Below are 27,725 nucleotides of genomic sequence, written 5' to 3'. Positions count from 1 at the left end.
AGGAGGGTGAGAGAATTCACGAGAGCCAGAGCGGGGAACAGAACAGGCAGACTGATGAAATAACACTGCTGAGGGGAGCAGCGGGTGTGGCAGGAGAATTCTACGCACCATGTGGGACCCTCGCTAGTGGCCGGGGATCGAACTGGCCCTGCAGAGGCTGTGGCAACTTTGCAGCCCAGCGCTCAACTGCTGCGCCACCAGGGGAGGCCCCATGGTGTGTAATTCTTCCTATACATTGTTAAATCCATTAATTATTAAGCTGTTGTTGAGGGTTTTGGATCTGCATTCATGAGAGATGTTGAACTATAGTTTTCCTTTCGTGTGAGGCTTTTGTCTGGCTTTGATACTAGGGTAGTGCTGACCTCACAATGAGTTGGGGAGAATCCTCCCTGCTTCTGTTTCCTGGAAGAGATATGAGAGAATTTCTTCCTTGAATATTTCACCAGTGTAACCACCTGGTGAGTATTTCACCAGCCTGATGCTTTCTGTTTTGGAATGTTAATAATTATTGATTCAATGACTTTAATAAAGATAAGCCTCAATTCATATTATTGATTTCTCCATGGGTGAATGTTGGTAGAATGTGTCTTTCAAGAAATTAGTCCATTTCATCTAAGTTATCAAATTAGGGGGATTTTATATTATAAAATACTATTTAATAACATTCCTTTACTATGCTTTTAATGTTGGTGGGATCAGCAGTGGTGGTGTCTCTCATTTCTCGAATTTGTCATTTGTGTGTCCTTTGGCTTTTTCTGCATCCGACTAGCAGTTTATGCGTTTTTGGTGGATCTTTTCCAAAGCTTTTGTTTTTGATTGATTTTGCATTATTGATTTTGATTGTTAATGATCTTTTGATTTTCTGTACTGTTTACCATTTTGTTCATTTCTGTTCTGGTTTCTATTTTTTTTTCCCTTCTGCTTGCTTTGGATTTATTTGCTGTTGGTTTTCTAGCACCCTAAAATGAAAGTTTAGGTTGTTCATTTTAGATCTTTCTTCTTTCCAAATAACTAGTAATTTCTATTTTGATGTGTGTGAGAATTATCATAAGTGCACCTTTCCTCATATTTTTTCAGGTCACAGGTAAACAAGAATACATGAGTGTTCTCTAAACCTTGGTCACTCCCTTGTCATCACATTGCGCCCTAGTCTTGGGGCATTTATGAAAATAGTTAATATTCTCAGCTAGCATCATTTTTAAATTTAAATTAAGATCCTTAGGATGAAGTCTTTAAACTACAACTGTAAGTAAAAACTAGAATGTCTTCACATAAACAGTAGTAGTCTTGAAAAACAGATATTTTTAAAAAGTATTAAAATGAAGACATTGGTTGGATATTATCTAAAGTCATCTCAAGTACTAGGAGCGATTTTTGTAGAACACTTTTGGAAACACTGAAATAATTATCAGTGAAGAAAAAAGAAAATGTATTCCAAAGTTATTTTCCAGTGGTTAAAAAACTTTAACTTAATTTTCTTGGGACTAACATATAGCAATGGAGGGTAAATGCTGACAGTGATTGCCTTGATGTGAAGACAAGGGGTATTAGTTCTGTAGAGAGACCTGGATTTAAGTGACCTGCTTTTCTACTTTCTTACTGCATTACACTGAAGTCAGAATGCTCATTGGTGTACACATGATTGTATTGTTAGAGATAAATGAAATAAATCAGTGTGCTTTTAAAATTGTCTTGTCCTGTGAGAATATGATGATGAACAGCTCTGCTTCTGTTATAATGGAGGTTTCAAGGTGTACTGTAGGTCAGTTATTTGCTTTCTTAGCAAGATTATTCAATTTTTTGACAGTTTTTTGACAGTTGCCCAGGCACAAGTTGAGTAGTCAATTGCCAAAGAAAATTAATATATAATTTTTTTAATCAAAAGCGGTATAGAAAGAATTTGGGAAAACGCTGCTAACCTGGAAAATTGTCTCTCTCTCTCTCTCTGAGATTTCCTTCAAGGTGAAAAGCCTTTTCTTCATGGGTGTCCACAGTTAGAAAATGGTAGTAAATTATATCGCTCTTTTGGTAAGCCAATATGGCCTTATCCATTTCTTTTTCTAGTTCTCAAATTTCTTTCATTTTTTAAATTTTATTGCCATGACTTTCTAAACAGTTATTTCAGAATTGCATATGAACAAGATGATAGACTGTCTTCTGCTACCATATGAGCAAACATTCCATAATGGTCAAATGTTTCATTCTCTAAGTAGTTGGAATAAAGAGCTAAGGGTAATTAAAGAATTGTTAGCCAAATGAAAGTACATTTGAAGATAAAAATTCCTTCTGAGATAAAGTTCCTTGAAATATTTAGTAAGGGTCCAGTTTCTGAAAGAGGTGCATTTGGGTAGTTATTTAATACAGAGGTCTTGGGAAGAGTTTGTCGTCATTGATGTAATGGGATTGGTCTTTGGACGGGAGGGCAGTCATCGTAATTTTTGAGCTTGCACTAGTGTCTATATTCTCAAGTATAAAAAAAAGAATAAATAAATTTATTATTATTTAACCACATAGACTCTCGAAGTGAGTAATAGACATAAGCTTGTCTATTAGGATAACTGAAGTTCTGAAATTATGCCTTAGTGAATACCTACTGTTTGAGCAAAACTAATAATGAAGAACGGGAGCCAGCCCCTGTGATATTTATGCAACTGCTAAACTCTTGCTGGAGTCAATGGGAGCTTGCTTACGTAAGGCTGCAAGCTTTAGCCCCTAGAGATTAAAGGGGGAAAAAAAATCCTTAAACTCTTTCAACATTAATATTGCCGGTAAGGAATCCAGGCATCATCTAAGCCCGGGAGCTTTTTGAACCTAGCAAGTAGAAGGGTAAACAATAAACACCAGTTATTTTAAGCACAATCTAATCAGAGTTCAATGAGAAGCAATATTATATTTGATCTCTAAGGTATTAATATGTGTATATCACTATTAGACATTTTTATGTGACCCATTAGCCAAACAATGATTTAAGACTGTGGCATAAATCAAGGTTCCATGGCCATGGAGCTGAGTGGGAGTGGGGACCTAGTGTCATCTCTCCATTTCCCCCCCCCCCCAGGTGCAATTCTGTGTTAATATAAGAGAAGTGTGGCCTTCCTTCTCATAGCACTAAAAGTGAGATAATCCCTGTGTAAGAAATCAGTAAGTACGGTCTGCTTAATCTAGTCCCAGTGTGAAACTGTTGACATTTGTTCTTTTTTCTATCATTATGTGACTGGGCCTGTTTTGTGCTGGATTAGGCACAAATCTCCTATGCAGCACATTTGGCATGTTACTAGTAGTTTAACTTCATTAATAATGTATGAAGAAAATGTAATCCACGACAAGGAAGGAAAGAAAAGTATTTTTTTTTTTTCTACTCTCAAATCCTTTGGAATGAGTAATTATTCAACATTTTATGTTTGATGTTATATTTTACAATTGAACTTCTATGGTGATATTTTAAAAGAGAAACTTTGGCAAATGCGTAAGAAACACACCTTTTAAAATTTTAAATGCAATTTGCTGATGGCCGGAATGGTTAAACATAGTAGGAGATTAAATATTTATTCAGCTTATTTCATTTTCAGGGTCATAAACGCTCTTTCAGTCATTCCCAATAACTAGAATTTCTACCAGCAAAGCCATTAACAGGCATCAGAGAGGGGCGTGCTAAATTAAGATGAAGTTGTATAAACAAATAAGAACACACGCAGACTTGCACAGGAGTGCAAACGATCGTTTCTGATTGAAATGTTTAAAGCTAAATGATTAGTTTGGCTGTATCCAACAGAAGCGCGCCAGAAGATAAGCCCCTAGCGACTGCTGCTTTTTGGTGTTTTCTGAACTGCTTTACTGATGAAAATGGAACTTATATTTGGAACAACATTTTCTGTTTTTCCATACTGTTGATATTTGTGGAAAGTCACAAAATGGCCTAAGGAAACTAAGGTCTCCCGCGCAGTGGTCACTTACAAGTACTTTTGTGCTCTGTTCTTTGGTCACATTTGGGCGATCAGAGCAACAGCTGGGGAGACTTTTTCAACAAAGATGAGTGTCAGATAATCCTGATGAGATTCCACATCCAACATCTTTTGTAATTATGTCACATTCAGCTGTAATGGAATAATTCAAGCTGAAAGGACAAGCTTTGATCCTTTCTTAAACCTTTCCCTGTGGACTGGCTATCTAAAAGATTTAAAGATATTTCTGTTACAAGATCTAGTGTTTCCTCAGAGAAGTCATGCTTCTGAAGCGTCGTGACCCACAAGAACAATATCAAGTTTGCCAAACACATTTCTGAAAGCGTCTTTTTTTTTGCAGGAATAGTGGTATTTTTAATGAAGATGTCAGTAAGATGCTGTTCTTCAGTCTTCGTCGGCACTATCCAGACTCATTGTCTTATTCTGTTATCCAAGTGGGCATAGAGAAAAGTGGTTTTGATATATTATGGAGATGTGTCATTGCACATTTAAAGCATCTATGTGCAAGTTCATGCAAGCGGTTATTAAATTATCTTCTAAGAGAAACTGGCTTTGTGGAGATACAAGATATGTTACGGAATTAAAAGATAAAAAGCCATTAAAATACAAGCAAGCTAAAGTCCCCAAGTTTTCATTCATGGGGAATTTTTTGTGCAAAATGTTTTTTTTGGGGGGAGGGGGCTGCATTTTACTAATGAAACTGACAGAAGTGGTTTTCAAATTCTAACATCAGGATTTTTGTTAATAATCACATTAAAATCACTTATTTTTACTTACCCTATTTTCAAGTAATCATCTTTATTTTTTGAATTTTTTATTCTCAAAATTCAGTTTTTTTTTAAAATCCATCTTTCTATACTTCCTTTTCCTTTCTAGTCTCATTTTTTTTGGGGGGTCTGAGAGTAAGGTAATGAAACAGGAAAAGAATGTGATAGAGAAGGAAAGATGCACCTTACTTTCACTTTGTCTCAAAGAAAATTATTACTGAAATGAAAATCAGTGCCAGAAAATAAGCTTTCTTTGAGTGTAATCTTAAAAAGCAAAACCATGATTCTTAAATCATAAAAATCTGAGTGCTCTTTGGCTTATTGTGCAAAGAAAAAGATAATGGATGAACACTTGCAAATAAAAATCAAAGTTTGATTTGGTAGGAAGGCAAAAAGGCAAGTCTGCAGGACGATGTGGTACCACAATTTTTGCCTGAGCCCAAAAGTAACCTTTTACTCATGTGATAAAGATCCTGTGAGAGTTCATCTTTTCCCACAGAGCATTTTTTTGTTCATGTTCTCATTAGGAAGAGAAGGTGACCTCTTTGCTAAATAAAACATGCAGTATCCTCTACACACATCTTGAGTGTTTTCCATGAAAACTGTGCCCATGAAGAAGAATTACAGGTTTTGTTTCATTCCATTTGGATCTTTATTGTGAATGTCTGCTTTAATCTTAATTTTCCCAACTCTGAATTATCACATGTCACCATTTTGTTGATGAGGAAACTGAGGCTCAGAGTGATTTTCCTTAGGTTTTACTTTTAATTGTAACTTCATGATGAATTCTCATCTGAGATCTGAATTTCTTTTGGAGACCATGTTTCCTCTTTTTGAAAAGGTTTTTGTGAATTTGCCTATGGTTGCCTTTAGGCCTAAAGTTCAGGTTGTGACTCTGTGGATATGTCATGTCCTTCAAGAGTTTCTCATGTTTACTTAATTCAGTGCAACTCAGTTTTCTCAATCTTGGTTGAGTAAATTACATTTTCTGGTAAAACAACAAATTGGTTCTTCAACAAGTGAGAGGTTGAGTGTTGAAGACTTCACTCTAATGATGTGTTTTTGAAGAGATGTTCCTTGCTGGTGAATATAACAAAGCCAGTAAATACTTTCCCAAAGGATTAAAAAGTTTAGGTAGGCTGACAGATTTTTAATTTCTACCACATGTTCTCTTGACTGTATATAACTTTATAATTTTTTCTTTTCTTCCAAATAAGTGTTTTTCTTTTATCACGACAGAACCAAATTACTGCCTGTATTTTAATATTAGAATTGAAGACTGAGGTCATATCCTTAGTGAATTACCAAGTAAGTCTCCCTGCATATTTTAGCTTGCTTTTATTAATAATTCCTTGGAGGAAAAGTCCAACAATATACAACCCATGAGCCTGAAGATTTTTATAAGATACTAGGAAGTGTATGAATGTTACATCCTCTCTTACTGTACTTACTCATCTAGCATTTTTTTGGTATCTTTTTGACTTTTTTTTTTTTAATACCCTCAAGTGGTGTTTCAGGGAAAATTTCTATTTTTATTTTATGTCTTTAAAACAAATTATTGGCTAGAACATATGAATCTTCTGCATTTTGCTCTGTGTATAAAGCAGAAGATACCTACTTTCTTCATTTAGTTACCAGATACATGTAGGGATGATTCTGGCGGACACAGTCATGGTTTTGAGGGTAATTTTAGCATTACTCAGGATACTACATGCATTTTACTTTTTTAAATGTGGCTCCAGATGAATCATTGTATTATACTGCAGCAACTTTATTTAAGAAATCATATTATCTATCAATCTGTCTCATTCATAAGAAACAGAATAGTTTATTGTCAATTAATGGAGACACTGGAAGAATAAGTCTCTCTCTGTATACATGTATTCTCACACACAAACTATTTTAAGGGGTGTGTTGTTAGGATTTCCAAATATAAGAAAAGTAGAATGAGTAATATGAACCCTACTATACTCATCACTTAGCTTCAATAATTGTCATGCTGATCTTGTTTCATGTATGTCCCCTCCTCCACTGTATTAATTTGAAGCAATTTCAGCCAGAATATTATTTTACCTGTACATATTTTTGTGTATATCTCTAAAAGTAATAAGTCTGCTTTAAATATGGAAATTTAAAGGATTTTTCACATTTACTGAAAGTGGCTAAGTTCTTGGTTATTTCTCCCTCTTTTTTTTTTTTTTTTAATTGAAATGCTCAGGAGCTAATAGAGTTAACTTCTTTTCCAAAACTCAAAAAGTTAGTGCAAAATAGAGGTTAAAAGTAGGGTTTCACAAGTGAGGTCCTTGCTTTGCCTTTTATTAGCCTTGTGGCTTGGGGTATCTGAATTTCCTCATCTGTAAAAACAGGAACAGTAATATGTACGTCATATTATTCTGAGTATTAGGCGATTCGTATGGAGAGTGCTTGACTTAGTGACTGGCATGTAATAAGTTCTTAGGGAGTATGAGCTATTTTAAAAACCTTGGGTTGGAATTTGAACCCAGGGCTGCCCAACTCCAAAGCCTGTGAACTTTCCACTGTGCCACGTTGAGCTAGTGTGGTGACAACGCTGGCAACACGCCAGCCTGGACACTCTTGAAAGAGCATTTAATGTGTACTTATTAAGAGTCCCCTCCTTGATAGCCCCAAACTTTCCATCCTCGTTGGCAAGCTGGTGACTGGAATTCTCTAGCTGTGGCGATCCTAGTCTCAGAGAAACAGCTGAGCCCGAACAGGTGGCTCTGAAGGTGAGGGGAGCCAGCACGGCGTGCGGAAGGGTGGAGAGGGGCCAAGTGGTGGGCGGTAGGCAGGAGGGTCTGATGGCGGACAGCACGATCTGGGGGATGCTTCTCCACTCCTCGCGGGGGTCGGGTTATGCAGCTGGCCCTCCACCACCTCCAGAATCTTCTCAAGGAGAATCGCCCTCCCTGGGTCTCTGCCACAGCTTCGATGCCACAGCAATGAGTTGTTCTGTGCTCATAGTTACAGGTCTCCTGCTTTCCAATGCTGTGCTGTTTGTGTGAAGAAATGTTCTTGCCTCAAATGGGTCACACCAGACAATACAGATCAAGTTTTGAGGATGATTGGATCCAAAAAAATGTTGGGGGATTAATAAAGAGCTGAAAACTAGAAGATTTAGCACAAAACCAGAAGATTTAGCAGGTTGGGCCAAATACCACTTCCATTTATTAAGCACCCAAAGTAGGTCAGGAAACTGAAGGACAGAAAAGAGACTGCTTTCCCCCTTGTTCTCACTTTAGTAAGGAGCCATAGCAAAAGCAGAAGATGTCTGTCGAATCTGTGATATTATTTATGTTTCATGCTCCCATACTTCAAATGCCTCCCTGCGTACAAGAGCCCGTTGTCCTCTGTTTCGGAAGGAGGTGATGAAGCTTAATTTCTTCTTTTGTTAATTCAGCAAGCATTTTTTGAGGTCCTCTTTCTGCCATGTGATTATGTTCCAGTGGAGATACAGAAAATAAATAAGAAAATAGACTATACTAGTAGAAATTACGAAGGAGAAGCATGAAGCAGCGAGGGAATTGGATGTATTGAGGGGAGTCGTACAGTTTTAGATAAGAGAGACAGATTGGTGTTCCTGAGCAGGTAACAGATTCCAGGAATGGAAGGAGTCAGGGGACAGCTCAGGCAGGTGCTGGGTAAGCCTGTTGCAGAAGTGGGGAGGAGCCCCCTGTGCCCCAACTCAGAGTAGCAGGAAGTGAGGCAAGACGGATTGCTTGTGTAGGGCCTTGGAGGCCAGAGTAAGGATGCTGGCTGTTAGGCTGAGCCAGCTGGGATGTGGTTGTGGGGGTCTGAACAGGGCAGAGGCAGGATCCCATGGGGGCTGTCCTGGTCACCCCTGCCACTGTGCGCAGAATAGGGTGCTAATTAGCACCATGCCTGACACATGGTGAGGTACATGAAGTATAAACTGTTAGGGCTGATTGTACAGCTTCTGCGTCTTGAACTATTGTTTGACTATGCCTGTTGAATGAATTGGCAAGGAGACTCAATAAATGTGAAACCCTCGTTTTCTGAAATGATTATGTAAAATGATTAAGCCTGCTATATAATACATATAATGTATATTTCTATATACATACACATATCTTCTTTTATTTATAAAGTGATGGTCCGTAGAGTCCACTCGAGAGGAGAATTCTCTGTGGCTGTGACCTATCTCTTGAGGAACTTTGGGATTATAATCTTTGTTTTGAATGCTTAAGTGTCTCAGGTTTAACTTGGCTATAAGTAATATTAAGAACAACATAAACTGTGACTAGGGACACCAGAGTCCAGGATATCTTTAGGGTATTGAACAAATGTATTCTCCACTGAAACATGGTCCTTGAAGAATGAAATAATAGGTAGATGCACGTATGCCAGCTCCCTGTGATGAATGATGTGATGTGACATTAAGCATTAAAGTGCTGTTTTAGTTATTTTCTGCTCTATAGAAATAACTTTCTCAGTCTGTTCTTTTTTTTTTTTTTAAAGATTTATTTATACAAGAGCTGGGGTACAGGCCAGATGCACGGGAGGGTGAGAGGATTCACCAGAGACAGAGCGGGGAACAGAACAGGCAGACTGACTGAAATACACAGCTGAGGGGAGCAGCGGGCAAGACAGGAGAGGTCTGCTGCACCATGTGGGTAGCTTCCTGGCCGGGGCAGGAATCAAACCCATGCTGCAGAGGCTGCAGACAGCTTCACAGCGCTGTGCTCAACCCGCTGCACCACCGGGGAGACCCATCTCAGTATGTTCTAATGGTAAAGGTTAAAGATCATTTTTTTAGTGGGTGTTGTTTTTTAAATTGCCGGACTGGTTAGTGATGATATCCCTTGAATATATAGTATATTCTGGTGGTATTATTATGGGGGTGAAAATTTAGAGTGCAACAATAAGGAAAAAGGAAACTTTTTGGGGAAACAACTTAAGGAACAAATAATTTACATAAATTTTAGATAATAATTGCATCAGTCTCTTAAATTCCTCTTTCAACATGAACAGATTTATAAATGTTTTGGAACTCATGTTTCACTTGGAATGTATTAGGCACATGAACATCTGTACCTAGATATTGTGCTATTTACTTTTTTAGTACCAATATTATTTTAGAAATATTTAGGATACTAACCATTGGAAATGATCATTTTCTAAGAGAATATTCCCTATAGATCCATACTACACTGTCCATTCTGTTTGGCATGTAAAGCTGTCTGTGAAATTTAAGGATTTTATTTAGGGATTCCTTGTCAACCTTCCCTTCCTTAATTCTTCCCACACTTACTTAACTTCAACTGTCAGTTACGTTTAGGATAATTTTCAGGAAATTTAATAAGCTTCATTTTTCTAGACTTCACTTAAAGGTGGAGGTTGAGAGAATATGGATATAGAGATAGAATTAGAACTTGAGAACTACAGTATTTAGCTAATACTTAGACAATATAATCTTTGGTAGTGTCTGCCAGTTTCATTCTTGGAATAGTTTTCAGTCCATCTAAAGTAGTTATTTTTTTCCTTGAAAACCAATGAGGTACCTTGCACATGTAAAACTGTCTAAAAGAATTGTCCCATCTAACTTGACTACAGTTCAGAGGGAGCAAACAGTAGATACAGTCTGGTGGGGGTGGGGGTAAGGATGGAGAGTGTAACTTTAAAAAGTGTAACTTTAAAGATGCAATTAAACACATCAATTATATTATTTTTTAAAAGCATTTAAAATTATGAAATTTGCTGCAGCGCCTTGACAGAAGTTTCCAACACAGTAGGGGTTAGCACAATTGCACAGGGCTTCTGGATTTCCTGAATAACTTGATAAAAATGTAGCTCCTTGGCCCACCGCCTTGGACTTGGATTTAGGTGAACTCCCATAGGACCTGTCAGGGAATCTTTTTTAAGAAGCATTCCAGGGCCTCCCTGGTGGTGCAGTAGTTGAGTGCTGGGTTGCAAAGCTGCCTGCAGCCTCTGCAGCGCCGGTTTGATCCCCGGCCTTTGGATGAGGGTCCCACATGGCACGCAGACCTTTCCTGTCTCGCCCGCTGCTCCCCTCAGCAGTGTCTTTGGTCCGTCTGCCTGTTCTGCTATCCGCTCTGTCTCTGGTGAATTCTCTCACCCTCCCGCATCTCTGACTGTACCCAGTGCTTGTATAAATAAATAAATCTTTTTTTTTTTTTTTAAAAGAAGCATCCCAGACCATTTGAAAGAGGTACCCCTGGGACTGCACAGTTATGCTTTCCCGCTGGCCCTTTGATGCTGGCCCTGACCCACATTCTGGCCTTGGAGTTGTGACTTCAGATTCTTCCTTTTTTTATGGCATTGATTTTAAGGTGGTTCCATTCATTCTTAGCAGGTATTTTCTTTAGTATCTGAGATGATTCAAAAGCTGTGATCCCGAGATCCTTAAATCCTTGCCCCTCCTCCTTACCCCAGAATTCCATTACGTCTTTCTCTTCCCTCTTTCTTCTTCCCATCCTAGAGGAGGACATGTCCTACTTCTTTCTAAGACTGTACCTCTGCTTAGGTTCTTACAGTCACTTGCCCAGTGTCTGGCTCTTGTTATCTTCCAAGCTCATGAGAACACAGAAGTGACCGTCTTCTGGGCCTCACTTCTTCAGGATTGATTATGGGGCCTGGCACACGGCCAGCACTCAGAGGTGACTGTGCGCTGAACCACGAGATTTCTTCTTCTGCTCCTCGGAATTTGCTTCATCTTCTTTTTCCCCGCCACTAAACTGTTCTCTTCTCCAACCTGCCACCATGCAGTCTTCAGGCCCTTTTTACCTTATAACTTCATCTAACACCACAAATGTGCTCCCATTGTTAAAAAAATGAAAGCCTAAATCTCTCAGTTTCCTATGCTGTATGCTGGCTTGTGTGTGTGAAGCAGGTTCATATTCTCCTGTTGTTCATATTATGGAAAGCTTGAGTTCTTTCTCCTCTTTATCAAGGCATTTAGGGATCCACAAAAGGTATATATTTATTCAAATGCAGCTTGTTGATCTGTGGCTATGAGTTTTTCATCCCTCAAGATGAGGGTGTCCAGGGGGACAGGTGGAGCAGGTGGGGCAGACCAGGTGCCAAGACTCAACCAGAGAAGGTGGGGCAGACCAGGTGCCCAGACTCAACCTGAGCTGGTGGAGTGGTGTTGGGGAGGGGACCACTGCAGTGAAGGCCCAGCAGATTTCACCTGCAAAATGCAAATTCAAAGACTCCTATTTGATGGGTGACCGGGGCCACATTTGTCAACTTCTCTAAGCCTTATTTTCCTTACTGTGTCATTTCAAGACAACGGCTGCCCTGGAAGTGGAGTTTTTTCTGAGCGTCGAGCCCTGTGTGACTGTGTTGGCCACATACCCATGAAGCTAGCCCTGAGACGCTCCATTTAATGGGTGTCTTTCTCTTGTCTCATGGGCACTTCTGACTCCCCTTCCTCTGGGCTGCTGCATTCCATCCTGGGGCCCCAAGATTTGTGTGGGACTTGAAGATGATTGAGCTCTGATTTTCATAACCCCTTTTGTTGTGAATAATTAATGGTCTTTTTTTTTTTTTTTTTTTGCATGCAACGAGGGTGCAATTTCTATAGACAGGCAGACCTGAGTTTGAGTCCTGTGTCTGCTCTCTCTTGGAAGGTGAAGGTGGAGTTGTTTAACTTTCCTGAGCCTCCTTTTCCTTAGATTATTCATTTGGCAGATTGTGGGCTGAAGAATGTGGAATTTGGAGCCAACTGCTGAGGCTTAAACTAGATCTATGGCTGTAGGCGAGTCTTTAACTTCTTGCCATAAAAATGGTAATAATAATATTATTTACCCCATGGGATTGTGCAGGAGGATTCAGTACATTTCTTCACAAAAGTGCTCAAAACAGAATCTTGTGCATACAAAAGGTTTAATAAATGCTAGCTATTTATATTAATTCATTCACCTAAATAATGTTTGTACAGCAATGCCACTGTTCTGGGCATATTTTCTTACCTCATGGGGAGTTTTATAGATAAGTACCCATCAGTGAGATAGCACTTGTTAAGTTTTAGCGACTGTCACATTGTGTGACCTTTGTGTAACTATCAGCTATCACAATGATCCTAAATACCAGTAATTACTAGCAGCTTAGAAGAAAGGTGTCTTGGTCAGAGCTGTTTGATGCTAACATGGTGATAGTTTCTGGGGGGTTGAGAACTGTGCAGTGGAAGAGATACTCAGCACATCCTGGTCCTTCCCGTATAAGCATCTTTCTCCCACTTGCAAGCAGCTACCCTGAGGCAGGATGGCATCTTGGTCTTGTTGCAACACCTTACATCTAGATGGGGTCGAATTGTGCCCCCAGTCTCACTAAGGACCTCTGCAAGCCTTCGGTCTCTTCCAGATTTCTGAAAAATTCCCACCCAAGAATTTATACTTTTACCATGCTGCTGTCTTGTGACTGTCTCTTTCCCAGCAGTATGTCTAGCTAGGTAAGAAATTAGACTTACCAAGTTCCCCAAAACTCTTCTTAAATATTCTCACATTAGTATAAAAAATGTAAAATTTACTATTTTGTAGAAAGGCAAAAGAAGTGTTCATTACAGCGAGTCTTCTAGAACAAACAATGATAAAGTTTCTTGTTAGTGATTCTTTGTCTTCCAAGTCCCTGCAAAGGCTCTGCTGCCAGACAGGGCAATTTTTTTTTCTGTCCCTTTTTATTGAACACCTCCCTCTAGGTTACCTCCACATAAGGTATCTCCAGTGATCCTCCCAACATAGTATAAATAACTATGTTTTCTGGCTCGTACTCACAATCTCATATTTAGATCTAAGTGCTCCGTTGAGTAATAACCTTCTAATAATATGTTTTATCTTCTCTACAGAGGATACGATGTTGTAGATAGTGAAATATTTTCTTATTGTATTTGATCTGTATGTTTAGTCACATCCGTTCTCCCATTTATTCCGTTATATAGTGTGTATTTATTGAATGCAACCTGTGGCTTAGGTCCTAGGCTTTGAGGAGTACAGGGGGAATCTCTGATATTATGCTTATTAAAAGATGAGAGGATTGAAATCTACACACATGTGGTGCTGCATATCTATTGCTGACATTTGTGTTGTGTTTTAAGGTTTTCGAGTATAGTCGTCAAAAAATGGCCCTTTCCCCTCTTTTTTCCCCCTAACCCAAATAGCTTTAACATGTTTGAGATAAAAGTGGTTGTATTCTGAGTTACTTATAAACTTATAGGGGGTGGTCAGAATGGTAGGATAATTATGACTAGCGATATTTTGAAAGACCATTTAGAAATATAGCATAAATATGCCTCCTTAACTTCAAAATATAGCTCTTATATACTATTACAAAAAGTCTTGTCCGAGTCTTAGGTCTTCAGCAACACTGTCCTCACTTACTCTCCAGTTCCCCCACTGAACCGAAAGAAGCAGAATTCACAGGATTTGGTTATGGAAAGAAGTGGCTGGAAGATGGGTCTCTGAATGGCACCCAAGACCTCGTGCCTTTTGGGGGGGGTCATTATTCTGGTGTTGCCATGCAAATAGCCATAATCGAAAAAGTTAAAGTGATGAATGAAGAGGGTGAGTCATGGTTACCAAGAATAAAAGCGCTGAGTTGTTGATGAGGTACAGAAATAATTAGTCACACATTTAAAATTGCTGACACTTCCTAACCACTTTCAGCGGGTTCTTTGGTGTGCACTGTAGGGAGTTTGATAATTGGAAGTCGTTTTCTCTTAAGTAGGGTTCAGAGTGTTCTTTTGCCTGGTCTGATCCCTTTTTTTCAAGCCCCTTTGTTAGATGAAGAAAGGAAGAGGAAAGAAGGAAGTGTGCAAAGCTAGACCCTTTCCCTACACAGAAAAGAAGGAAAGAAGAAAGCATAGTTTCCATTGCCATGTATCAGGTAACGTGCACCAAACATCTTGCTTAAAAATGATAAAATTGGTTATGCTTCTTAGGCTCATGGCTTGCTTTCCTCTTCTGACTAAAAAGCATGACAGACAAATCCAAAGATGGAGCTACTCTGGAGGATCCACTTCCTTAATCTTAAAGTGAAAAACTATATGGCAATCCTAAGGAACAATGTCACAGAATCTCCTCGAACAAAAGTAGTTCATGCCTAATCAAGAAGCTGCTTCACATGTACATTCTCTCAACGAGGCTCCACATTCTAGGTCCCAAACATGACTCAGTAAATATATGAGTCATTTAAGAGTTGAGATGGAAGACCGGCAATCAGTAATTTGCCATGGCCCATTTATATGATCTAGAAGAGTGTGGGCCCAGAAATATCATTTCCATTAATCTGTGACACGAGGCTAATGAACTGAGAGGAGATAGACAGATTTAATAATTTAAGCCTTCAAATAAAAATTTAAAAAATTTCCCTTTTCTTAGTCTATTGGAAAATAAAATATTGATTTCTCCTCAGTGGATATACTAGTTGAATACTCTCTACTGCTCAGAGACCAGAAGAGGTCACTTGGGAGGAAATATCCTTCTTAGTTTCACTTCGGCTTACTCTCTCTTGGCTGTTGCTCTGCATTCTTGAGCCACATTGGTTATTCAAACTCAATAAATCAAAGCCATTATTTTCAGTTATTTGACATCTTTTGCAGAGTTTAGTGGACATGGGTTTTTGCATGCAAAATCAGAGGTTTAACTGATAGTCATTTTACAGATAAATTTGGCATTATATGAGAATTCTGATGGTTTTAAAAACCCGTTGCTAATTTGTGTTGAATTGATGGCGATCTGTATAAGTAAAAAAAGACTGTCCCCAAGTTGACCCACTGACTTCTGGGTTTGATATTTGGGTCTCAGTAGTGGATATTTATTGATTTTGGCACACCGTATCCATTTATTCCCCTCCCTGGTAAAAACTTCTGATGTTTATTCAGTGATCAGTTTCTCCTCCCACCCCACATTTGTCGTCCACACAGGCAGAACAAACGCCACTGATTAGAGATGTGAAGTTTATGAGTTCAGATTTAGGACTCAGAAAAATTCTCTTTTCTTTGGACACATAACCCGAACTGGGACATGACATGGAGGGAGTCTCACAGATGACTGTGGGAATGTCCTCCCACTGGATCCAGTCTGGGAGGATGACGCCACCAAGATAAAGGCAGAGTAACAGGAACATTTCATCCAATGACATTGTTTGTGCCCCAACTCTAGACTTACCCAAGGAAGCCCTACCCCTAGACTTTCCATTACAGGAGCCAGTGCATTGCCACATGTTGTCTAAGCCAAACTGGGCTAGATTTTCTCTCACTTGCAACCAAAGAGTTGTAATAGATACAGGTGTTATTTTACAAATCTCTACGACCAGCTGAGTGTGTGGTTACCATGTCTTTCATCTTACCCAAGCTGGTCACACCCACAGAGACGTGGTCTGATTTTTCTTCTTTATTCAGATGTTATTTTTTTATATAAGGAATTTTTCTAAATTAAAACCCCTTCATAATAGTGTTATGCTTTGCTTTGTGTGCCTCTCTCCCCCAAATGCAGATATTGAAGTCCCAACCCACATACCTCCGTGTGACTGTTTGAATAGAGTTTCTGCAGAGTTCACACAGTTAAAATGACTGTAATTCTGTTTCCTCTAATTTGACATAACTTTCTATCACAACTTACTATGATTTGTAGAGCTAAATAAGGATTTAAGAAGTACTTGGGAAAATCAAGGATGGCAGCGTTATCAACTAAATATAGGGAGAGATGGAAAATACGTAATATTCAAAGCTAATTCCAGGGAGGATTGCTTTGGCAAGAAGGAATGGGCCATATTTTTAGCATGTGTGACAATTTTCTGTTTATTTATTTTGAGTCAGAAAATTAATGGGATGTGATATATTTCATGCTTTCTTAAAATATTTCAGAACATGTATCTTTTGCAAATCCTTCAATTAAAAAAAATCCCAAGTAATTTCAAGAACATCGCAATGTTTATACATTTTCATTGTTACCTTCCTTAAAAATCTTCGTGAAATAGGGCCTCCCCGATGGCGCAGCGGTTGAGCGCTGGGTTGCGAAGCTGCCCGCGGCCTCTGCGGCGCCGGTTCGATCCCCGGCTGCTCCCCGGCCACCGGCGGAGGATCCCACATGGTGCGCAGACCTCTCCTGCCACCCGCTGCTCCCCTCAGCAGTGTACTTCGGTCCTTCTGCCTGCTCTGCTCCCCGCTCTGGCTCTGGTGAATTCTCTCACCCTCCCGTGCTTCTGACTGTACCCAGTGCATGTATAAACAAAACAAACAAACAAACAAAAATAAATAAATAAAACATGCCTCTATAAAATAAAATAAAATAAAAAAAAATAAAAAAAAAATCTTCGTGAAATAATCAGTGAGAATTAATAAAATTGTTGTGAATTGTGATGGTGCTAATCCACTGAATTTCTTTGGGAACTACTTGGAAAAATATTATAATTCAGATTAAATTCCTATTTATAGCCAAGTCTCTAAATTTAAATTCTGGATTCCCAACTAAAGTTGGGCAGTCTGAGATTGACAAACGATATGAAAGAAAACACATTTTCATTGAAGGGATGTCTCTGTCTTTCACATACATATGTGCTCACACATCCGTACACATGCACACTGTGTTATAAAAAGTCTGTTTTAAGGACCTCTCTGGTGGCACAGGGGTTAAGTCTCAGTGCTATCAAGCTATTGCCAGCCACTGAGTCACGAGATCGATCCCTGGCCAGGGAGCTGACCCACATGGCATAGCAGACCTCTCCTGTCTTGCCTGCTGCTCCCCTCAGTAGTATATCTCAGTAAATCTACCTGTTCTGCTCCCCATTCTATCTCTGGTGAGTTCTCTTATCCCCCTACACCCCATTTTTTTATGCAAAAAAAATAATAAAATGTCTATTTTAAAATTAATATATTTGAAAAGTCAAAGCCCAAGTAGGTAAATTTTGATGCAGGGTAATCCATGAAAGCTGTACACAGAAACTTTTTCTTCCACGTTATTCGATAAAATGACTTAATTCTATGTGGTTTTCTTAAAATTCTGGCACTCTTTACATTGTCTTGTGTTGGCTGAGGGAGCAAAGAGAATGCTTTTGTCTAGAAAAGTTATATTTCGTCTAGTTCATGACAGGTAGAGAGAGAGATAAAAACATTATTGTCCTTTTGCCCTCCCTCTTCAAATAGCAAAATCCCACCCATAAACAAAAATTGATTTTTTTAAAACAAAAGAAGCTGCTCTTTGCCCTTTCTGCCTGAACTGCAGGGAATTTGCTATGGTCTCATTTTATACTACATTTTATTTATAGGAATATTTCACCTAAAATCCTTGTGGACATTCTTAGGGAAGACAAGTTAGGCTAGTAGACAATGAAATCATCTTAATTTTAGCATTTGCAACTTTAGACAGACAAGGTTTCACTTATTTTTTTATCATCTACTATATTTTATGGCGAGGCTTGTAATTTTCAAACATTTTGCCTTAGGTTTTCACATAAGGCTGAAGAGAGAAGGCAGAATTTTATTTTTAAACATTGTTGCATATCCTATTTCTTGTTTAATCTTGGCCAAATCACTTAATGTTTTAAGTCTGTCTTTTTACACAAATTTTTATTGACATAACATTGGTTTATAACATTACGTAGGTTTCAGGTGTGTGCCATTATAATTCTCCGCTTACTACATCATTATCACTGCCAAAATCTAGTTTTCATCCAGCACTATAAACTTCAACCTGTATTTTGAAAAACTAAAATTAACGACATCCTCCCATCTTTTGTGCTTTTGTTTAACACAGAAGGTGGTGCAAATTTATAAAACATATAGTCTGATAAAATGAGAAATGCACACACAATGACTTAACTGTGTATTTTCTTAAGAACAACACTTTAAGAAAAACATTCTTTTTTTAATAAATTATTTTATTTTATATAATTCTTACATCATTTTTCACCCCGGTCCCTCTTCTCCTCCCCCTGTCCCCAATGTAGTGTGTCTCTGGTCTATAGTTGCTTGTTGATTTTGATTTTTACTTTATTTCAATTCGTTCCTGGTCCCTTATTTAGGTTTTCTAAATTCCTGCTATGAGACCATCTGGTATTTTTCTTTTTCTTTCTGGCTTATTTTGCTGAGCATGATCCCTTCCAGCTCCATCCATGTTGTTGCAAATTGCATGTGTTTATCTTTTTTGAATGCTGAGTAATATTCCATGGTATATATGTACCACATCTTCTTAATCCAGTCATCTATTTTTGGGCATTTGGGCTGTTTCCAAAGCTTAGCTATTGTAAACAGTGCTGCTATAAACATGGGGGTGCAGGTGCCCTTTGGAATTAATGTTTCTGTGTCCTTTGGGTAAATACCTAGGAGTGGGGTTGCTGGATCATATGGAAGCTCTATCTTTAGCAGGTTGAGGAATCTCCACACAGCTCTCCATAGTGGTTGGACCAGTTTGCACTCCCACCAACAGTGCAGGAGAGTTCCTTTTTCTCCACAACCCTGCCAACATTTGTTGTTGCTAGTTTTTTTTAATATGTGCCATTCTCACTGGTATAAGATAGTATTTCATTGTAGTTTTGATCTGCATTTCCCTAATGACCAGTGATGTTGAACATTTTTTCATATGCCTGTTGGAGATTTGCATTTCTTCTTCAGAGAAGTTTCTTTTTAGTTCTTCTGCCCATTTTTTGACTGGATTATTTTCTTTGTTTTTGTTGAGTCTCATCAGCTCTTTGTAGATTTTTGGGATCAGTCCTTTATCGTCAGTGTTGTGTGCAAAAATGTTCTCCCAGTCGGTGGGGTTTCTCTTTGTTTTGGTTATTGTCTCTTTTGCTGTGCAGAAGCTCTTTGGTTTGATGTAGTCCCAGCTGTTTATCTTTGCCTTCACTATCACTGCTTTGAGTGATGTGTCTGTGAAGATGTCTTTGAGTTGCATGTCATGTAGTGTTTCGCCTTTATTTCCTCGTCTCGTTCTTTAATCCATTTTTAGGTGGTTTTTGTGCATGATGTGAGGTAGTAGTCAAGCTTCATTCTTTTGCATGTAGCGACCCAGTTAGGAAAAGCATTCTTTTACTAGAAGTTTCTGAGTCTTGCAAAAGGAAAAGAAAGTTTCTATATGAGATGATAGATATCCATCACAGTTTTTTCCATCAAAATGTTCTTTCTTAGTATACGTGTGTGTATGTGTGTGTGAGTATATGTATGGAGGGATGTATATGTGCACCCATGGTGAACTGGGGTCTCTAAAGCACATCAAAAGGTGAAGCAGTTGTCACACTTTTTCATTCTGCATTCTTATGGTTACATTTTCTCAAAGCTACCATATTACTACTTCCATTGATCTTGATGTTTTTCTACTACTTTCCCCGTAAATAACCAAAGATGTGTGGATTCTGGTTCTGTTGTGCTTCTCTTCATTTTTGAGATTTTTACTGCCAGAAAAGACATTAATCTTATCCAGCTGCAAATTTAAATAAGCTCTCCATTTCTCTGGGTCAGTGATGGCAAATGTTAAACAAATTTACACTTGAGATTTTCTGTTCATTTCCCACATGGGTGACACTGAGCCAGTGATAACCACTCATTCATTGTGCTGTTCTTGTCATTTGTGTGACCCAGACTGTGTTTCCGGTGTGCTGATGATTCTTTCATGTGGGGCTGAATCAAAGCCTGTTGAAGTCACGGGAGATGCTTCTGCTGCTCTCCCTTGGCATTCTAAGTGTTCCTTCCTTTGAAAAACGTGAACAGTAGTTTACCCTCTCGTCCATTAAGGTGTGAAAAAATATTTTTATTAGGTGAAGGATTCTGTAAAATGGAACTTGAAGACCTGTGGAAATGAAACTTTTTGTTCTGATCACCAAGTTGCTGTAGCAGCTTCTCTTTACTCCTGATGTTGAGAGCTGATCTCTAGTTGTGGATTTTCTCAGGAGCATATAGATTCAGTTTACAGTGAATTAAAATTATTGACATTTATTGAACCATGACTGAACAATCACAGAGTTGATTACGTTGAAGAATTAATCTCTGCTCCTGTAGAGTTACAGCTGACATCAGTGAATGTGAGGGCACTGACTGGTCACCAGGATTCCTGGGTCTTATCACTTACTACCCTGACTTAGTTATAGACTAGAGGGCAAGATCTTTTACCTTTATTTAGTTGCATCATCTGAAAAGTGAGTATAACAACACCTATTTTACCTAATGTGAACAGTTTGTCCAGCATCAAGTGATCAAAGTATCTTTATCCATCTAATATATGTCTGTCTATTTACCTATCACTCAGTCATCTATATATGTATCATGTATCTATAAACTCTCTATATTTAGAAATATGCTGTTTTACATTCTAATTTAACTACATAAATGAAAGCTATCTTGCAACAATAATAAATTAAGCAATATTATCCCACAAAAACAAATATTTCCAGAATCAGAAAACCATAGTTTCTACTTTGTAGCTGAGGTAATGTTTTGAAAAATAAATGTTAATATTTTATGTTATATTGCTAGTAAATAAAGATTTTTCATTGATATGAATTGGTTCATGAAGAAATGAAAGCCATTATTTTGATAATTCAAGATAAAACTACTTTAACCCAAATTATTTTGGGATTCTATGTGCACTTGAAGTTAACTTAGAGCATCAAGGAACTGATATTTGGATGTTGGATCTATAGCAATAGAGCAATAAAAAATAATTTATACTTCTGTTAACACATGTACCTAGCAACATCCTTTAACAAATTAGGTGAAGGGCCTGTACACTGATAACTTTGTTAAAAGAAATAGAGGACACTAAGAATTGTGAAGATTTTCCCTGCTCATGGATTGAAGAATTAACATTGTTAAAATGGTTATTTTACCCAAAGCGCAATATACAGGTTCAATGTAATCCTTACCAAAGTTTCTGTAGCATTCTTCAAAGAAATCGAGCAAACATTACTGAAGTGTATGTGAAACCAAAGATACCAAATCACCAAAGCAATCCTGACAAAAAAGAACTGAGAGATAACATTCCCAAACTTCAAACTATTCTACCAAGTACTACATAGTACTCAAATTAGTATGTACATGTACCCATGTAATGGAAAGTCAATCTATGACAAAGAAACTGAGAATATATAATGGAGAAAGGAATGATCTTCAACAAATGGCACTGGGAAAACTGGACAGTCATATGCAAAAGAATGAAGCTAGACTGTCGTGTCACACTATATACAAAAATTAAAATGGACTGAAGACTTGGTTGTAGGACCTGAAACCATAAAATGCATAGAAGAAAACATTGGCAGAACACCCTACAAAGTTGATTTCAGGATTGTTTTTGGGGGATTGACTCCAACAGCAAGTAAAACAAAAGCAAATATAAACAAATGGGATCATATAAAACTAAAAAGGTTTTGCACAGCAAGAGAAACTATCATTAAAATGAGAAGATGCCCTACTAAATGGTAGAAAATACTTGTACATAATATATCTGACAAGGGACTAATACCAACATTTACAAAGAACTCAGGGAATGCAACAAAAAAGAAAACAAAGACTCAGTAAAAACAAGGAAAGAAGAACTAAATAGTCACTTCTCCAAAGAAGATATTCAGGTCACCAACAGGCATGTGAACAAATGCTCTTCAGCATTCATCATGAGGGAAATGAAAACACAGTAAGATAGCATCTCACACCTGTGAGAATAGCCCATATCAAAAACCAGAAACAGGTATTGGTAAGGATTTGGAGAAAGTAGTGGGAATGTGGACTGGTCCATTCTCTATGGAAAATACTATATGGCCTTTTCTCTCATATTAGAAATAGATTTACCATATGATCTAGTAGTTCCTCTCGTAGGTGTCTACCAAAGAATGCAAAAACGCTAATTCAAAGGGCTGTATGCATGCCTGTGTTCACTTTAGCATTTTTTTGTAATAGCCAAGTTGCTGAAACAACCTAAGTGTCCAATAAGAGATGAATGCATTAAGAAGATAATGGTATATAAACACAATGGAATACCACTCAGCTATGAAAAATGAACGTTTACTTTTTATGATCTTCCTTCTATTTTTTTTATAACTTCATATTACTAAGCAAGCTGAATGGTAATAGTATTCACAGGGGGAGGGGAGAAGGTAGTGTGAGATTCAGCAGCTGGTAGGACTGTAGCCCTTGTCACTTATTAAATGTACTACCCACTTTAAAAATGCAAGACTTTCATAAAACTCTAAATGATTTACATGTTGACAGAACACCCTATACTCACTCTGGGGTTTGTTTTTTTTTCTTTATGAGTCTTGCATTTTGCTTGAACTTTGGCTTTATTTTTCATCGAAAATTTATTGTTGTTTTTGTTCCCCTGATATTTTTTTCTGAAACTGCCAATGTTGCCATTCATGCATCTGGAGTGAAAATGTTGTAAGACCAGCAAAGGGCATTATTAAATTTACGTTGTAGGGAGGTTGAAACAACAGATTTGGATCCACAGTTACTTCCGAAATAACTTCATCCTGTGAATGCTGTTAGCCTTTTCCAAAATGTTCATTTATAAACACCTCACTGTTGTCAGACCCCTGGTAGTCACTCAGCTTGTAAGTGACATAACCAACTTCTCAGATTCTCCATTAAAACTATTTACCTTCTGTTTTGGAGAAATAATTCATCACTACGTATTCCAAGTCAAAGGACCTAGTGAACAGAAGAATATCTAATAACGTTAAACTGTAAGACCCTGCGCCCAAAGGGTCTGGTGGAGGGTGCAGTGTGCAGTGTGTTCCTCTGAGGTTTTGGCAGTTTTTATGCTTAGAATAATAATAAATGTCAAATAATCTGAAGCAATTTTAAAGGTTTCCTGAACATCCCCAAACATGCTCTGGTAGTTCGTAGTCCCCTAGGTGACATGGAGCTGTATGTTAGTAGATGCCATGTCTTTGCATGCAGGACTTGGGTAACTTAAAGTGGTAGATAGCGAAGGAGATAGGCAGGTAACAAAGACATGGCATTGCCGATGAAGGTGTTTTACTCACAGATGTACCAGGGTACAGTTTCTTTTTGAGAGTGGGGAATGGGGTGGGCAGACAAGAAGCTGGGTCAGTGCTAGAAGAAACTGCTGTTCTGCCACTAAGTTCCCGGCATCACGAAGCCATAAGAAGCAACACTGGGATTAAGGATAAGAACTTGATTAGTCATCTTTAGGAGTCTTTTTTCCTGATTACTAACTTAATAATTTGATGGAAAACAAGTTTCCCTGGGTTTCCTCCCAGATGCTGAGGCTGGCCACTAAATAGGACGCTGGACCCAATTTTACACTGGCCCCCCAACTGCACGCCCAGATTCTCACATCCCCAGAACTGAAAACCAGGATTGCCAACTGGAGAGCCTCCATGTGACTTGGCTTCCTCACAGCATGGCAGCTGCAGGGCGCTTGCCTCATTGTTCACGGCTCCAAGTTCAAGTTTTCCAAACAACAAGGAGGATGTTGCATCTCCTTTTCAGACCTAGTCTTAGAGGTCATGGAATGTCACTTCTATTATGTTTGTTTGGGTATGACTCACAAGTCCACCCAGACTTAGGCGAGGGGGCACGGACTCCACTTTTTAAAGAGCCACGTTATATATAAATGAATGGGCTGTTACTGTTAAAAGAAATAGAAGAAGACACAAAGAAATGGAAAGACATCCCTTGATCATGGATTGGAAGAATAAACATTACTAAAATGGCCATCCTACCAAAAGCAATATACAGATTCAATGCTATTCCAATAAAAATTTCAGTGTCTTTCTTCAAAGAAATAGAACAATTATTGATGAAATTCATATGGAATCACAAAAAACCCCGAATAGCCAAAGCTCTCCTAAAAAAAAAGAAGGGAATGGAGGAGGCATCACACTCCCAGACTTCAAACTTTACTACAAAGCCATAATCATCAAAACTGCATGGTATTGGAACAAGAACAGACACACAGACCAATGGAATTGAATAGAAAATCCAGAAATAAACCCACAGATTTATGGTCAACTAGTCTTTGACAAAGGAGCAAAGACTATGCATTGGAGCAAAGAAAGTTTGTTCAATAAATGGTGCTGGGAAAACTGGGTCGCTACATGCAAAAGAATGAAGCTTGACTACTACCTAACACCATGTACAAAAAACAACTAAAAATGGATTAAAGAACTAGACATAAGACATGAAACCATAAAATACATAGAAGGAAATATCGGCGAAACACTCCATGACATGCACATCAAAGACATCTTTACAGACACATCACCCAAAGCAGTAATAGTGAAGGCAAAGATAAACAGCTGGGACTACATCAAATTAAAGAGCTTCTGCACAGCAAAAGAGGCAATAACAAAAACAAAGAGAAACCCCACCAACTGGGAGAACATTTTTGCACCCAACACTAATGATAAAGAACTGATCACAAAAATCTACAAAGAGCTGATGAGACTCAACAACAACGAAGAAAATAATCCAGTCAAAAAATGGGCAGAAGAGCTAAAAAGAAATTTCTCTGAAGAGGAAATGCAGATGGCCAACAGACATATGAAAAAATGTTCACCATCACTTGTAATCAGGGAAATGCAAATCAAAACTGCCATGAGATACCATCTTACACCAGTGAGAATGGCACATATTAAAAAAACTAGCAACAACAAATGTTGGCGCGGGTGTGGAGAAAAAGGAACTCTCCTGCACTGCTGGTGGGAGTGCAAACTGGTCCAACCACTATGGAGAGCTGTGTGGAGATTTCTGGACCTACTAAACATAGAGCTTCCATACGATCCAGCAATTCCACTCCTAGGTATTTACCCAAAGGACACAGAAACATCCATTCCAAAGAGCACCTGCACCCCTATGTTGATAGCAGCACTGTTTACAATAGCTAAGCTATGGAAACAACCCAAATGCCCAAAAATAGATGACTGGATCAAGAAGATGTGGTACATATATACCATGGAATATTACTCAGCATTCAAAAAAGATAAACACATGCCATTTGCAGCAACATGGATGGCGCTGGAAGGGATCATGCTCAGCGAAATAAGCCAGAAAGAAAAAGAAAAATACCGGATGGTCTCACTCATAGCAGGAATCTAGAAAACTTAAATAAGGGACCAGGAAAAAGAATAACTATAAGAAGGAAAATATCAAAATCAACAAATAACTATGAACAAGAGACACTCTATAGGGGGTTGGGGGCGGGGAAAGGACGGCTTGGGGTAATTGGACTTGGGGTAAGGGGGTTGTAATTGTATGGGGAATATAGAAATAAAATTTAAATTAAAAAAAAAAAGAAATTAGCCAAAAAAAAAAACTTAACAAAAAAAAGAAATGAAAAAAAAAAAAAAGAATGGACTGTTAGGACCATTTTTGGAAAATACAATCTATTGCAGAACTTAACTAATGTTTTCTCTTTCATGCACTCACTTCTGTATGTTCTCTTTCAGTCCCATAAAATTTAAATATAAACTGATGATTCTCAAATTTTTCTCTCATCCAGCTTCTACTCTGAGCTCTAGATATGTATATTCAGCTATCTGCCTGGCATCTCCCCAGTCTCTACCTACAGATCCCAGCAGCATTACCCCCACACCCCTCCATCCATTCTGATAATCAAAAATGTACACAGATATTGCCAAATGTCCCTTGGGGGGAAAATTAACCCCAGTTTAGGACCATTATTTTAAAATGATTTTGTTTGATTAGTAATAATGCCTACTCACTAATATTAAACAGTTTTTTTAATTAAACAGTTTTAATTGTAGTTCACTTGTTCTTCTTGAAGTTTGTGTCTTTGGTAGTTTGAAATCCATAAACATTTTAATGGAGAGCTTCTACCCTTTCAGAAAGTTCTGTTTGTAGCTGCTCTTTTTAAAACTGTAGGTTGCTAGCATGAATTTCCTTGCTGGTATGAATGAAGCCACAGGATAAGAGAAAGAAATACATATGCACTGTTATAATTAGTATGTCTGTTTCAGGCGGCATATCAGTTTACAGTCCTTGATCTTTGTGTGTTGAAGACAAAAGAAAGATTACTTTAGGAACAAGAATTCAGCAATGAATTGTAGGATATTTTTGTCAAGTTAAATTAATCTTTCTTTTGTGTTAAGCCTTTTATTTCAATCCATCTCGTTGAGCTTTCATAGAAAATACTCTACATGTTTGTCTTATCCATGCTTTTATTGTAAAACCCATAAAGTAAAGGGAGTCAGTTTCATGCCTGTCTTTCAAACAGCAGGTATTATGCTTCAGAATTATTTTTATTACTTCTGTTAAAGATAATGTTGCCGCCACACACCAGATATAGTGAAGTTGACATTAATATTCTGCATAGAATAGAATGGGCCACTGACTGCTTTTGGTCCACAGGAGTCCTCTGTGGCCTCAAGAGGAGATGTGTGCAGAGAGCAGGCCCTAAGGATTTCTGAGAAGAATTCATGTACCTTTCCGAAGGATAGAAGCGGAAGATTGTTCTCTCATTATTCATCTTCTTCCAGATCAAAGGAAAAATAGAATTCAGTGTTTAAATTTGAGTGATTCTTTTGCTCTGTTTTTTGTGGGTAGACTTCCTTTTTCTTTCTAAAGCTGAAATTAAAACAGCCAATCTCTACTATGCACTTCACATACAAAAAGTGAATTATTTTGACACATATCTGACATACATGATATAAATATATTTTGTTTATATATATTTATATGTAATATATGTACATACATATTCATCAATCATTTTTTTTATATTAGTTCCCTTATCCACAAAACAGGGATAGTAATGGAGTTTGTCTCCTATAGTTGTTTTGGGTGTGGTGTGATTATACTGGATAGAGACTTGGAATTTTGCAGAGGGTCTGCACTCAATAAACCTAGCCTGTTAATATAGTCACACACACATACATGCCATGTTTTCTCACCCAACAAGCCTTTATTGAGTGTAATTTAGGTGACAAGTTTATACTCAGTGGGCATTCAGTTTACACTGGCACACAAATCAGCTCTGCTCTTGCATTCATAGGACACACTTTCCAGTGAAGGAGAAAGACCAAAAAACAA

General features: G+C 38.1%; 2 long non-coding RNA genes across 5 annotated transcripts in view; both read left to right on the top strand.

Annotated features, from left to right (window-relative positions):
* Positions 1–27,725, top strand: part of LOC119243621 (uncharacterized) — a 353,580-nt gene that overhangs the window by 34,884 nt on the left and 290,971 nt on the right. The gene's annotated exons all lie outside the window — the stretch shown is intronic.
* Positions 392–27,132, top strand: LOC129145655 (uncharacterized). Its single transcript, XR_008551549.1, has 3 exons — positions 392–458; positions 14,497–14,611; positions 27,045–27,132. It is a non-coding gene; the product is annotated as an uncharacterized LOC129145655 (long non-coding RNA).

This window comes from Talpa occidentalis, unplaced genomic scaffold (genome assembly GCF_014898055.3).
Source record: "Talpa occidentalis isolate TD23 unplaced genomic scaffold, MPIMG_talOcc4v2.1 talOcc4.13, whole genome shotgun sequence".
Taxonomy (NCBI): domain Eukaryota; kingdom Metazoa; phylum Chordata; class Mammalia; order Eulipotyphla; family Talpidae; genus Talpa; species Talpa occidentalis.
The sequence above is the reverse complement of the archived record's forward strand: the minus strand, read 5'-3'. Positions and strand labels throughout refer to the sequence as shown.